At 48.6% G+C, this 12,459-nt stretch overlaps 1 pseudogene; it reads left to right on the forward strand.

Annotated features, from left to right (window-relative positions):
* The window catches only part of LOC123992710, a 101,412-nt pseudogene that overhangs the window by 30,861 nt on the left and 58,092 nt on the right, over nucleotides 1–12,459 (forward strand).

Raw genomic sequence — 12,459 nt, forward strand, 5'->3', positions numbered from 1 at the left:
ACTGCAGTCTATTTTCTAATTCCACTATGACCTTATCTTTTACAAGGGATCTTTTACAATCTTAGATGCTGTTAAATAATGATGTTATGGTACAAATTGTATATAGGTTGTATTTATGTTAAAGTGGATTGGGGGTGGCAAACCTCTCTCTTGCAAGGAAAATACAGACTTTTACTTTTCGACTGAGTATTACACTTCGGCAAGTGTCTTATTCAGTGCAAGAAAGAAATGGAGTGCTCCTCCTCTAGTGTGTTAGCCAATTGCCCAAGGTGATATGCAAATCTAACATTTAAAATCAGCTATTTTTGCGCCAACTCAAGCAAAGAAACAATCAATAATTCAGATACTGTATGATATTTAGTTTTTTGGGGCTAGGCTGGTCTTACATCTCCCAAACCCAATTCCCAGCCTCTCCTCCAATCAGAGCCAGTGAAAAGCCTGCAGAGGGATTATGGTCTTTAAAGAACTGAAAGTTTAGCTGCATGGCTCTCTTTAGCTCTATTCTCCTCTGCTCTCTCTATAGCTATTGCAGCAGTGCAATGGATCGAAGCCCATGTGTGATATGAACAAACCCAGGGCCATATTCGCTGTAGGCAGCAGTAGTGTTAGATTACAGTATGTGTGAATGCCCTGGAAGGGTTGGTCTTGATGTGGATACAGTATTGTTAACTCTGTTTACAGCACAACTCTCACTCGGTGACAGATTGAACCTGAGGTCGATCCCTACCCTTCACGCCACTACTCACACCACTCAGCACTTCATCACCCAGGCAAAAATAGACCTGACTTTTAAAGCCTTGCCTTATTACTGCAAGACTGCAGTCTCCCCCTTCCCTCTACCTTCTTCCCTTTGCCTTATCGATTTCCTGCTCAACAAAAACCCACCATTTTCTTCCCCAGGTATGGCAGCCGTCCCGGGGAGAGGCTATCTATTGCATCTATATGCAGCGCTGCTGGAAGACCAATCCAACCCGCCCTCGACACCAATATGTTTACCTGACATTCAAAATGAACAAACAAGCAACAGTACTTACAGGACAAACATTGCATTCGGAAAGTATTCAGGCCTCTTCACTTTTTCCACATTTTGTTACATTACAGTCACATTCTAAAATGGATTAAATAAAAGAAGAATATCTGCAATCTACACGCAATAACCCATTATGACAAGGTGAAAATGTTTGCAAATTTATAAAACCTTAAAAACAGAAATACCATTCTTAAATGGAAGAAGTTTGGAACCACCTAGACTCTTCCTAGAGTTGGCTGCCCGGCCAAACTGAGCAATCAGGGGAGAAGGGCCTCAGTCAGTGAGGTGACCAAGAACCCGATGGTCACTCTGACAGAGCTCCACAGTTCCTCTGTGGAGATAGGAGAACCTTCCAGAAGGACAACCATCTCTGCAGCACTCCACCAATCAGGCTTTTATGGTAGAGTGGCCAGATGGAAGCTACTCCTCAGTAAAAAGCACATGACAGCCCGCTTGGAGTTTGGTAAGTTTGGAGTTTGGAGTTTGGACTATGAGAAACAAGATTCTCTGGTCTGATGAAACCAAGATTGAACTCTTTGTCTTGAATACCAAGCGTCACGTCTGGAGGTAAACTGGCAACATCCCTACAGTGAAGCATGTTAATGGCAGCATACTGCTGTGGGGATGTCTTTCAGTGGCAGGGACAGGGAGACTAGTCAAGATCGAGGGAAATATGAACAGAGCAGTACAGAGAGATCCTTGATGAAAACCTGCTCCAGAGCACTCAGGACCTCAGACTGGGGCGAAGGTTCACCTTCCAACAGGACAATGTCCCTAAGCACAGCCAAGACAAATCAGGCGTGTCTTTGGGACAAGTCTCTGAATGTCCTTGAGTGGCCCAGCCAGAGCCCGGACTTGAACCCGATCCAACATCTTTGGAGAGACCTGAAAATAGCTGTGCAGCAACGCTCCCCATCCAACCTGACAGAGCTTAAGAGGATCTGCAAGAATGAGAAGAATGAAAGAAACTCCCCAAATACAATCTTTTAGCTTCACCCCCCATGAAGACTTGAGGCTGTAATCATTGCCAAAAGTGCTTCAAAAAGTACTGAGTAAATAAAGGGTCTGAATGCTTATGTAAATGTGATATTATTATTATTATTTTTTTTTATAAATATGCACATTTTTCAAAAAAACTGTTTTTGCTTTGTCGTTATGTGGTATTGTGGGAGATTGACGAGGGAAAAAACGATTTAATTGATTTTAGAATAAGGCTGTAACCTAACAAATTGTGGAAAAAGTCATTGGGTTTGAATACTTTACGAAGGCACTGTATATACAACTCAAAGTTTGGAAAAGGATCTTTGTACCAGGGCACGGCTCTAACAGAGGTTTGAGTGGTTCAGTCTGTTCATCCGGCTTGACTGTCAGGGCTGTTGTCATGTTTTGTCATTTATTATCTTGTCTTGTCCCTGTGCTTCCCATTCTATTCGTTTCCCTCTGCTGGTCTTATTAGGTTCTTTCCCTCTTTCTATCCCTCTCTCTCCCCCTCCCTCTCTCACTCTCTCGCTCTCTCTTCTCTCTATCGTTCCGTTCCTGCTCCCAGCTGTTCCTATTCCCCTAATCAATCATTTAGTCTTCCCACACCTGTTCCCGATCCTTTCCCCCTGATTAGAGTCCCTATTTCTTCCTTTGTGTTCCGTTCCTGTCCTGTCGGTTCCTTGTCTAGAATTCACCGTGCTGTGTTTGTGTATCGCCCTGTCGTGTCGTGTTTTCCTCAGATGCTGCGTGGTGAGCAGGTGTCTGAGTCTGTCTGGTTCAAGTGCCTTCCCGAGGCAACCTGCTGTTCACCTGCTGTTCAAGATCGAGTCTCCAGTTTGTCCTCGTCATTTCGAGTGAAAGTTGTGTTTTTTGTTTGTATTTACTTTACTGGATTAAAGACTCTGTTTTCGCCAAGTCGCTTTTGGGTCCTCTTTCACCTGCATGACAGAAGGAACCGACCAAGGAATGGACCCAGCGACTTCAGACGCTCGTTACACTGCCGTCGAGATCCAGGAGCCATGCTCGGCAGACACGAGCAGGAATTGTCTGCTGCTCGCCATGCCGTGGAGAACCTGGCCGCTCAGGTTTCCGACCTCTCTGGACAGTTCCAGAGTCTACGTCTCGTGCCACCTGTTACTTCCTGGCCTGCCGAGCCTCCAGAACCTAGGGTTAATAACCCACCTTGCTACTCCGGGCAGCCCACTGAGTGCCGCTCCTTTCTCACGCAGTGTGAGATTGTGTTCTCTCTCCAACCCAACACATACTCTAGAGAGAGAGCTCGGGTTGCTTACGTCATTTCACTCCTTACTGGCCGGGCTCGAGAATGGGGCACAGCTATCTGGGAGGCAAGGGCTGATTGCTCTAACAAGTTCCAGAACTTTAAAGAGGAGATGATTCGGGTTTTTGACCGTTCAGTTTTTGGTAGGGAGGCTTCTAGGGCCCTGGCTTCCTTATGCCAAGGTGAACGGTCCATAACGGATTATTCTATTGAGTTTCGCACTCTTGCTGCCTCTAGTGAGTGGAACGAGCCGGCGCTGCTCGCTCGTTTTCTGGAGGGACTCCACGCAGTGGTTAAGGATGAGATTCTCTCCGGGAGGTTCCTTCAGATGTGGACTCTTTGATTGCTCTCGCCATCCGCATAGAACGACGGGTAGATCTTCGTCACCGGGCTCGTGGAAGAGAGCTCGCATCAACGGTGTTTCCCTGCTCCGCATCGCAACCATCTCCCTCCTCTGGCTCAGAGTCTGAGCCCATGCAGCTGGGAGGGATTCGCATCTCGACTAAGGAGAGGGAACGGAGGATCACCAACCGCCTGTGCCTCTATTGCGGAGTTGCTGGACATTTTGTTAATTCATGTCCAGTAAAAGCCAGAGCTCATCTGTAAGCGGAGGGCTACAGGTGAGCGCAACTACTCAAGTCTCTCCATCAAGATCCTGTACTACTTTGTCGGTCCATCTACGCTGGACCGGTTCGGGTGCTACATGTAGTGCCTTGATAGACTCTGGGGCTGAGGGTTGTTTCATGGACGAAGCATGGGTTCGGAAACATGACATTCCTTTCAGAGAGTTAGAGAAGCCTACGCCCATGTTCGCCTTAGATGGTAGTCATCTTCCCAGTATCAGATTTGAGACACTACCTTTAACCCTCACAGTATCTGGTAACCACAGTGAGACTATTTCTTTTTTGATTTTTCGTTCACCGTTTACTCCTGTTGTTTTGGGTCATCCCTGGCTAGTATGTCATAATCCTTCTATTAATTGGTCTAGTAATTCTATCCTATCCTGGAACGTTTCTTGTCATGTGAAGTGTTTAATGTCTGCCATCCCTCCCGTTTCTTCTGTCCCTACTTCTCAGGAGGAACCTGGCGATTTGACAGGAGTGCCGGAGGAATATCATGATCTGCGCACGGTCTTCAGTCGGTCCCGAGCCAACTCCCTTCCTCCTCACCGGTCGTATGATTGTAGTATTGATCTCCTTCCGGGGACCACTCCTCCTCGGGGTAGACTATACTCTCTGTCGGCTCCCGAACGTAAGGCTCTCGAGGATTATTTGTCTGTGTCTCTTGACGCCGGTACCATAGTGCCTTCTTCCTCTCCGGCCGGGGCGGGGTTCTTTTTGTTAAGAAGAAGGACGGTACTCTGCGCCCCTGCGTGGATTATCGAGGGCTGAATGACATAACGGTTAAGAATCGTTATCCGCTTCCCCTTATGTCATCAGCCTTCGAGATTCTGCAGGGAGCCAGGTGCTTTACTAAGTTGGACCTTCGTAACGCTTACCATCTCGTGCGCATCAGAGAGGGGGACGAGTGGAAAACGGAGTTTAACACTCCGTTAGGGCATTTTGAGTACCGGGTTCTGCCGTTTGGTCTCGCCAATGCGCCAGCTGTTTTTCAGGCATTAGTTAATGATGTTCTGAGAGACATGCTGAACATCTTTGTTTTTGTCTATCTTGACGATATCCTGATTTTTTCTCCGTCACTCGAGATTCATGTTCAGCACGTTCGACGTGTTCTACAGCGCCTTTTAGAGAATTGTCTCTACGTAAAGTCTGAGAAGTGCTCTTTTCATGTCTCCTCCGTTACTTTTCTCGGTTCCGTTATTTCCGCTGAAGGCATTCAGATGGATTCCGCTAAGGTCCAAGCTGTCAGTGATTGGCCCGTTCCAAGGTCACGTGTCGAGTTGCAGCGCTTTTTAGGTTTCGCTAATTTCTATCGGCGTTTCATTCGTAATTTCGGTCAAGTTGCTGCCCCTCTCACAGCTCTTACTTCTGTCAAGACGTGTTTTAAGTGGTCCGGTTCCGCCCAGGGAGCTTTTGATCTTCTAAAAGAACGTTTTACGTCCGCTCCTATCCTCGTTACTCCTGACGTCACTAGACAATTCATTGTCGAGGTTGACGCTTCAGAGGTAGGCGTGGGAGCCATTCTATCCCAGCGCTTCCAGTCTGACGATAAGGTTCATCCTTGCGCTTATTTTTCTCATCGCCTGTCGCCATCTGAGCGCAACTATGATGTGGGTAACCGTGAACTGCTCGCCATCCGCTTAGCCCTAGGCGAATGGCGACAGTGGTTGGAGGGGGCGACCGTTCCTTTTGTCGTTTGGACAGACCATAAGAACCTTGAGTACATCCGTTCTGCCAAACGACTTAATGCCCGTCAAGCTCGTTGGGCGTTGTTTTTCGCTCGTTTCGAGTTTGTGATTTCTTACCGTCCGGGTAGCAAGAACACCAAGCCTGATGCCTTATCCCGTCTGTTTAGTTCTTCTGTGGCTTCTACTGATCCCGAGGGATTCTTCCTTATGGGCGTGTTGTCGGGTTAACAGTCTGGGGAATTGAAAGACAGGTTAAGCAAGCACTCACGCACACTGCGTCGCCGCGCGCTTGTCCTAGTAACCTCCTTTTCGTTCCTGTTTCCACTCGTCTGGCTGTTCTTCAGTGGGCTCACTCTGCCAAGTTAGCTGGTCATCCCGGTGTTCGAGGCACTCTTGCGTCTATTCGCCAGCGCTTTTGGTGGCCGACTCAGGAGCGTGACACGCGCCGTTTCGTGGCTGCTTGTTCGGACTGCGCGCAGACTAAGTCGGGTAACTCTCCTCCTGCCGGTCGTCTCAGACCGCTCCCCATTCCTTCTCGACCATGGTCTCACATCGCCCTAGACTTCATTACCGGTCTGCCTTTGTCTGCGGGGGAAGACTGTGATTCTTACGGTTGTCGATAGGTTCTCTAAGGCGGCACATTTCATTCCCCTCGCTAAACTTCCTTCCGCTAAGGAGACGGCACAAATCATTATCGAGAATGTATTCAGAATTCATGGCCTCCCGTTAGACGCCGTTTCAGACAGAGGCCCGCAATTCACGTCACAGTTTTGGAGGGAGTTCTGTCGTTTGATTGGTGCGTCCGTCAGTCTCTCTTCCGGGTTTCATCCCCAGTCTAACGGTCAAGCAGAGAGGGCCAATCAGACGATTGGTCGCATACTACGCAGCCTTTCTTTCAGAAACCCTGCGTCTTGGGCAGAACAGCTCCCCTGGGCAGAATACGCTCACAATTCGCTTCCTTCGTCTGCTACCGGTTTATCTCCGTTTCAGAGTAGTCTGGGTTACCAGCCTCCTCTGTTCTCATCCCAGCTTGCCGAGTCCAGCGTTCCCTCCGCTCAAGCGTTTGTCCAACGTTGTGAGCGCACCTGGAGGAGGGTGAGGTCTGCACTTTGCCGTTACAGGGCACAGACTGTGAGAGCCGCCAATAAACGCAGGATTAAGAGTCCAAGGTATTGTTGCGGCCAGAGAGTGTGGCTTTCCACTCGCAACCTTCCTCTTACGACAGCTTCTCGTAAGTTGACTCCGCGGTTCATTGGTCCGTTCCGTGTCTCCCAGGTCGTCAATGCTGTCGCTGTGCGACTGCTTCTTCCGCGACATCTTCGTCGCGTCCATCCTGTCTTCCATGTCTCCTGTGTTAAGCCCTTTCTTCGCACCCCCGTTCGTCTTCCCTCCCCCTCCCGTCCTTGTCGAGCGCACCTATTTACAAGGTACATAAGATCATGGACATGCGTTCTCGGGGACGGGGTCACCAATACTTAGTGGATTGGGAGGGTTACGGTCCTGAGGAGAGGAGTTGGGTTCCGTCTCGGGACGTGCTGGACCGTTCACTCATTGATGATTTCCTCCGTTGCCGCCAGGATTCCTCCTCGAGTGCGCCAGGAGGCGCTCGGTGAGTGGGGGGTACTGTCATGTTTTGTCATTTATTATCTTGTCTTGTCCCTGTGCTTCCCATTCTATTCGTTTCCCTCTGCTGGTCTTATTAGGTTCTTTCCCTCTTTCTATCCCTCTCTCTCCCCCTCCCTCTCTCACTCTCTCGCTCTCTCTTCTCTCTATCGTTCCGTTCCTGCTCCCAGCTGTTCCTATTCCCCTAATCAATCATTTAGTCTTCCCACACCTGTTCCCGATCCTTTCCCCTGATTAGAGTCCCTATTTCTTCCTTTGTGTTCCGTTCCTGTCCTGTCGGTTCCTTGTCTAGAATTCACCGTGCTGTGTTTGTGTATCGCCCTGTCGTGTCGTGTTTTCCTCAGATGCTGCGTGGTGAGCAGGTGTCTGAGTCTGTCTGGTTCAAGTGCCTTCCCGAGGCAACCTGCTGTTCACCTGCTGTTCAAGATCGAGTCTCCAGTTTGTCCTCGTCATTTCGAGTGAAAGTTGTGTTTTTTGTTTGTATTTACTTTACTGGATTAAAGACTCTGTTTTCGCCAAGTCGCTTTTGGGTCCTCTTTCACCTGCATGACAGCTGTAGCAGAAGCCGTGTTGGTGCAGTGGGTTGGAAGCTGTGAGACAGATTTCAACATGCCTGGTTTCCTCAACTTCGCTCATTCTCTGTGACATGACTTCCTACTTTTAGATTTCCTCTTTATCTCCTGAGCTTTCAAAGAAAAGACAGTCTTTTTCACTATTTGACATGGAGTGCTTTCCTATTCCAAGCCCTGTGCTTCATCAGGAAGGGGGGGGTAGAGGGGGGGAGAGGAGATATATATATATATATATTGCCCTCCAGGTAATGTTATCCATTAATCCTAATACTGAATAGGTTAGGGGTTATCTAACAGCACCATCTCAGGCCACAGAGACCCAGAGAAGATGCTATTGGCAGATTAGCTCCGTTTTTCTTCTGCTGTGTGATGTCTGTGTCAGCGGTATGTCAGTATGTTGGTGTGGGTTCTGCGTGTGATACTGTAGTGTCATTAATGAATTGAACAGTCAGTGGAATAATGAAAGAGCTGTGTAAGCTTCATCCATGTTTAGATATGCACATCATACTGATTGGTGTCCATGTTCATGGTGCTCTTTGGGTACACTGCTGGCCATATTGGGTGTACCGTTTGGACCTACTCAAATTTTATGGTCCTGACTCCTGACCCTCCCTGTGTTCTTCTCTCCACCCCAGGTAGAGCCAGCCTGCATGGGAAGGCGTCTCTTCAGATTGACCCAGTGCGCTCAGAGGACCAGGGCTGGTACGAGTGTAGGGTTCTGATGCTGGAGCAGCAATACAACACCTTCCACAATGGCAGCTGGGTGCAGCTCACAGTCAATGGTGAGTCCCTGCGTCCCAAATGGCAGCCTATTCCCTATGTAGTGCACTACTTTTGACCAGGGCTCATATGGCTCTGGTCAAAAGTAGTGCACTATACAGGGAATAGGGTGCCTTTGTTTCACTTCACTGTCACTTTACTGTCAGCAACAACAGATTGGAGTGTGGTAGGTGTGGTTTGGAATTGGGACCCAATATGGGGAATGTGTTTCTACAGTGTAATCTCGTTAGATGTGTGTGCTCGAGTGATTCGTGACAATGTTCACCTCATAGGTTGCTTACATTCCATGCCTCAACAGTTTTCATTGGTCAGCCTCATATAGCTATACTGTTGCTAACTACATTCAGAAGTTTTTGTCAGAACATTTCTTCTCTCTTATTCGCCATTCAATGACTTGTCTGAGATTTCAGATTTACTGTGTGCGTGATCACTTGTGCGATGTTTGGCTTTTTAGTGATTCTATGTGGTACTGTAAAATAATTTGTCCCCCAAAATATTTTTTTCATGATTTATGGCCTTTTCTTTGCAGTCACTTTGGCTATGTTTATTCTGAGATGCTAAAGCTCTGATGAGTGACAATCAGGGTTGGGGAGTAACAGATTACATGTAATCCATAACATGTAAGGGATTACAAAAAAACAGCAACTGTAATTAGTTATGTTACCTGCAAAAATATTGTAATCAAATTACAGATAATTTTGAAAAACTATGTGATTACATTGAGGATTACTTTTTATTCAGTAAGAATGTTTGCGGGAAAAAATGTTTACACTTCTCTGTTCTCTCAATGACATTCAAAATAGCATGAAAAAAATACGCAAGTTTAAGTTTTATCACCTGAGGGAGTCTGACCACAAGTCAGAGACCACTATGATGACACACCAAATGTGTGGGATCGCTGGAAAAGAGCAGGAATAGGCTTTTGTAGGCTACCAATGGTGCAACTGCTGTCGGTGTCATGCAGGTGAAAGAGGACCCAAAAGCGACTTAACAGAAACAGAGTTTATTTAAATCCAAAACAGGGAATAACAAAAATCCTCTAGTCTGTAGAGGGGGAATAACTAGAGAAGCGGCCACAGACTGCAGGTCGCTTCGGGTAGGCGCAGGCCGTAGTTGATAGAGCCACCTGCTCACACGCAGCATCTGATGAAGGCAAAAAACACGACAGGACAGGGCGAAACGCAATCACAGCATGGTGAATACAAAACAAGGAACCGACGGGACAGGAACGGATCACAAAGGAATAAATAGGGACTCTAATCAGGGGAAAGGATCGGGAACAGGTGTGGGAAGACTAAATGATGATTAGGGGAATAGGAACAGCTGGGAGCAGGAACGGAACGATAGAGAGAAGAGAGAGCGAGAGAGTGAGAGAGGGAGGGGGAGAGAGAGGGATAGAAGGAGGGAAAGAACCAAATAAGACCAGCAGAGGGAAACGAATAGCATGGGGAGCACAGGGACAAGACATGATAATAAATGACAAACATGACAGTACCCCCCCACTCACCGAGCGCCTCCTGGCGCACTCGAGGAGGAATCCTGGCGGCAACGGAGGAAATCATCGATGAGTGAACGGTCCAGCACGTCCCGAGACGGAACCCAACTCCTCTCCTCAGGACCGTAACCCTCCCAATCCACTAGGTATTGGTGACCCCGTCCCCGAGAACGCATGTCCATAATCTTATGTACCTTGTAAATAGGTGCGCTCTCGACAAGGACGGGAGGGGGGGGGAGGGAAGACGAACGGGGGTGCGAAGAAAGGGCTTAACACAGGAGACATGGAAGACAGGATGGACGCGACGAAGATGTCGCGGAAGAAGCAGTCGCACAGCGACAGGATTGACGACCTGGGAGACACGGAACGGACCAATGAACCGCGGAGTCAACTTACGAGAAGCTGTCGTAGGAGGAAGGTTGCGAGTGGAAAGCCACACTCTCTGGCCGCAACAATACCTTGGACTCTTAATCCTGCGTTTATTGGCGGCTCTCACCGTCTGTGCCCTGTAACGGCAAAGTGCAGACCTCACCCTCCTCCAGGTGCGCTCACAACGTTGGACAAACGCTTGAGCGGAGGGAACGCTGGACTCGGCAAGCTGGGATGAGAACAGAGGAGGCTGGTAACCCAGACTACTCTGAAACGGAGATAACCCGGTAGCAGACGAAGGAAGCGAATTGTGAGCGTATTCTGCCCAGGGGAGCTGTTCTGCCCAAGACGCAGGGTTTCTGAAAGAAAGGCTGCGTAGTATGCGACCAATCGTCTGATTGGCCCTCTGCTTGACCGTTAGACTGGGGATGAAACCCGGAAGAGAGACTGACGGACGCACCAATCAAACGACAGAACTCCCTCCAAAACTGTGACGTGAATTGCGGGCCTCTGTCTGAAACGGCGTCTAACGGGAGGCCATGAATTCTGAATACATTCTCAATAATGATTTGTGCCGTCTCCTTAGCGGAAGGAAGTTTAGCGAGGGGAATGAAATGTGCCGCCTTAGAGAACCTATCGACAACCGTCAGAATCACAGTCTTCCCCGCAGACAAAGGCAGACCGGTAATGAAGTCTAAGGCAATGTGAGACCATGGTCGAAGGAATGGGGAGCGGTCTGAGACGACCGGCAGGAGGAGAGTTACCCGACTTAGTCTGCGCGCAGTCCGAACAAGCAGCCACGAAACGGCGCGTGTCACGCTCCTGAGTCGGCCACCAAAAGCGCTGGCGAATAGACGCAAGAGTGCCTCGAACACCGGGATGACCCGCTAACTTGGCAGAGTGAGCCCACTGAAGAACAGCCAGACGAGTGGAAACAGGAACGAAAAGGAGGTTACTAGGACAAGCGCGCGCGGCGACGCAGTGTGCGTGAGTGCTTGCTTAACCTGTCTTTCAATTCCCCAGACTGTTAACCCGACAACACGCCCATAAGGAAGAATCCCTCGGGATCAGTAGAAGCCACAGAAGAACTAAACAGACGGGATAAGGCATCAGGCTTGGTGTTCTTGCTACCCGGACGGTAAGAAATCACAAACTCGAAACGAGCGAAAAACAACGCCCAACGAGCTTGACGGGCATTAAGTCGTTTGGCAGAACGGATGTACTCAAGGTTCTTATGGTCTGTCCAAACGACAAAAGGAACGGTCGCCCCCTCCAACCACTGTCGCCATTCGCCTAGGGCTAAGCGGATGGCGAGCAGTTCACGGTTACCCACATCATAGTTGCGCTCAGATGGCGACAGGCGATGAGAAAAATAAGCGCAAGGATGAACCTTATCGTCAGACTGGAAGCGCTGGGATAGAATGGCTCCCACGCCTACCTCTGAAGCGTCAACCTCGACAATGAATTGTCTAGTGACGTCAGGAGTAACGAGGATAGGAGCGGACGTAAAACGTTCTTTTAGAAGATCAAAAGCTCCCTGGGCGGAACCGGACCACTTAAAACACGTCTTGACAGAAGTAAGAGCTGTGAGAGGGGCAGCAACTTGACCGAAATTACGAATGAAACGCCGATAGAAATTAGCGAAACCTAAAAAGCGCTGCAACTCGACACGTGACCTTGGAACGGGCCAATCACTGACAGCTTGGACCTTAGCGGAATCCATCTGAATGCCTTCAGCGGAAATAACGGAACCGAGAAAAGTAACGGAGGAGACATGAAAAGAGCACTTCTCAGCCTTTACGTAGAGACAATTCTCTAAAAGGCGCTGTAGAACACGTCGAACGTGCTGAACATGAATCTCGAGTGACGGAGAAAAAATCAGGATATCGTCAAGATAGACAAAAACAAAAATGTTCAGCATGTCTCTCAGAACATCATTAACTAATGCCTGAAAAACAGCTGGCGCATTGGCGAGACCGAACGGCAGAACCCGGTACTCAAAATGCCCTAACGGAGTGTTAA

Source organism: Oncorhynchus gorbuscha, linkage group LG13, assembly GCF_021184085.1.
Source record: "Oncorhynchus gorbuscha isolate QuinsamMale2020 ecotype Even-year linkage group LG13, OgorEven_v1.0, whole genome shotgun sequence".
Classification (NCBI taxonomy): Eukaryota; Metazoa; Chordata; class Actinopteri; order Salmoniformes; family Salmonidae; genus Oncorhynchus; species Oncorhynchus gorbuscha.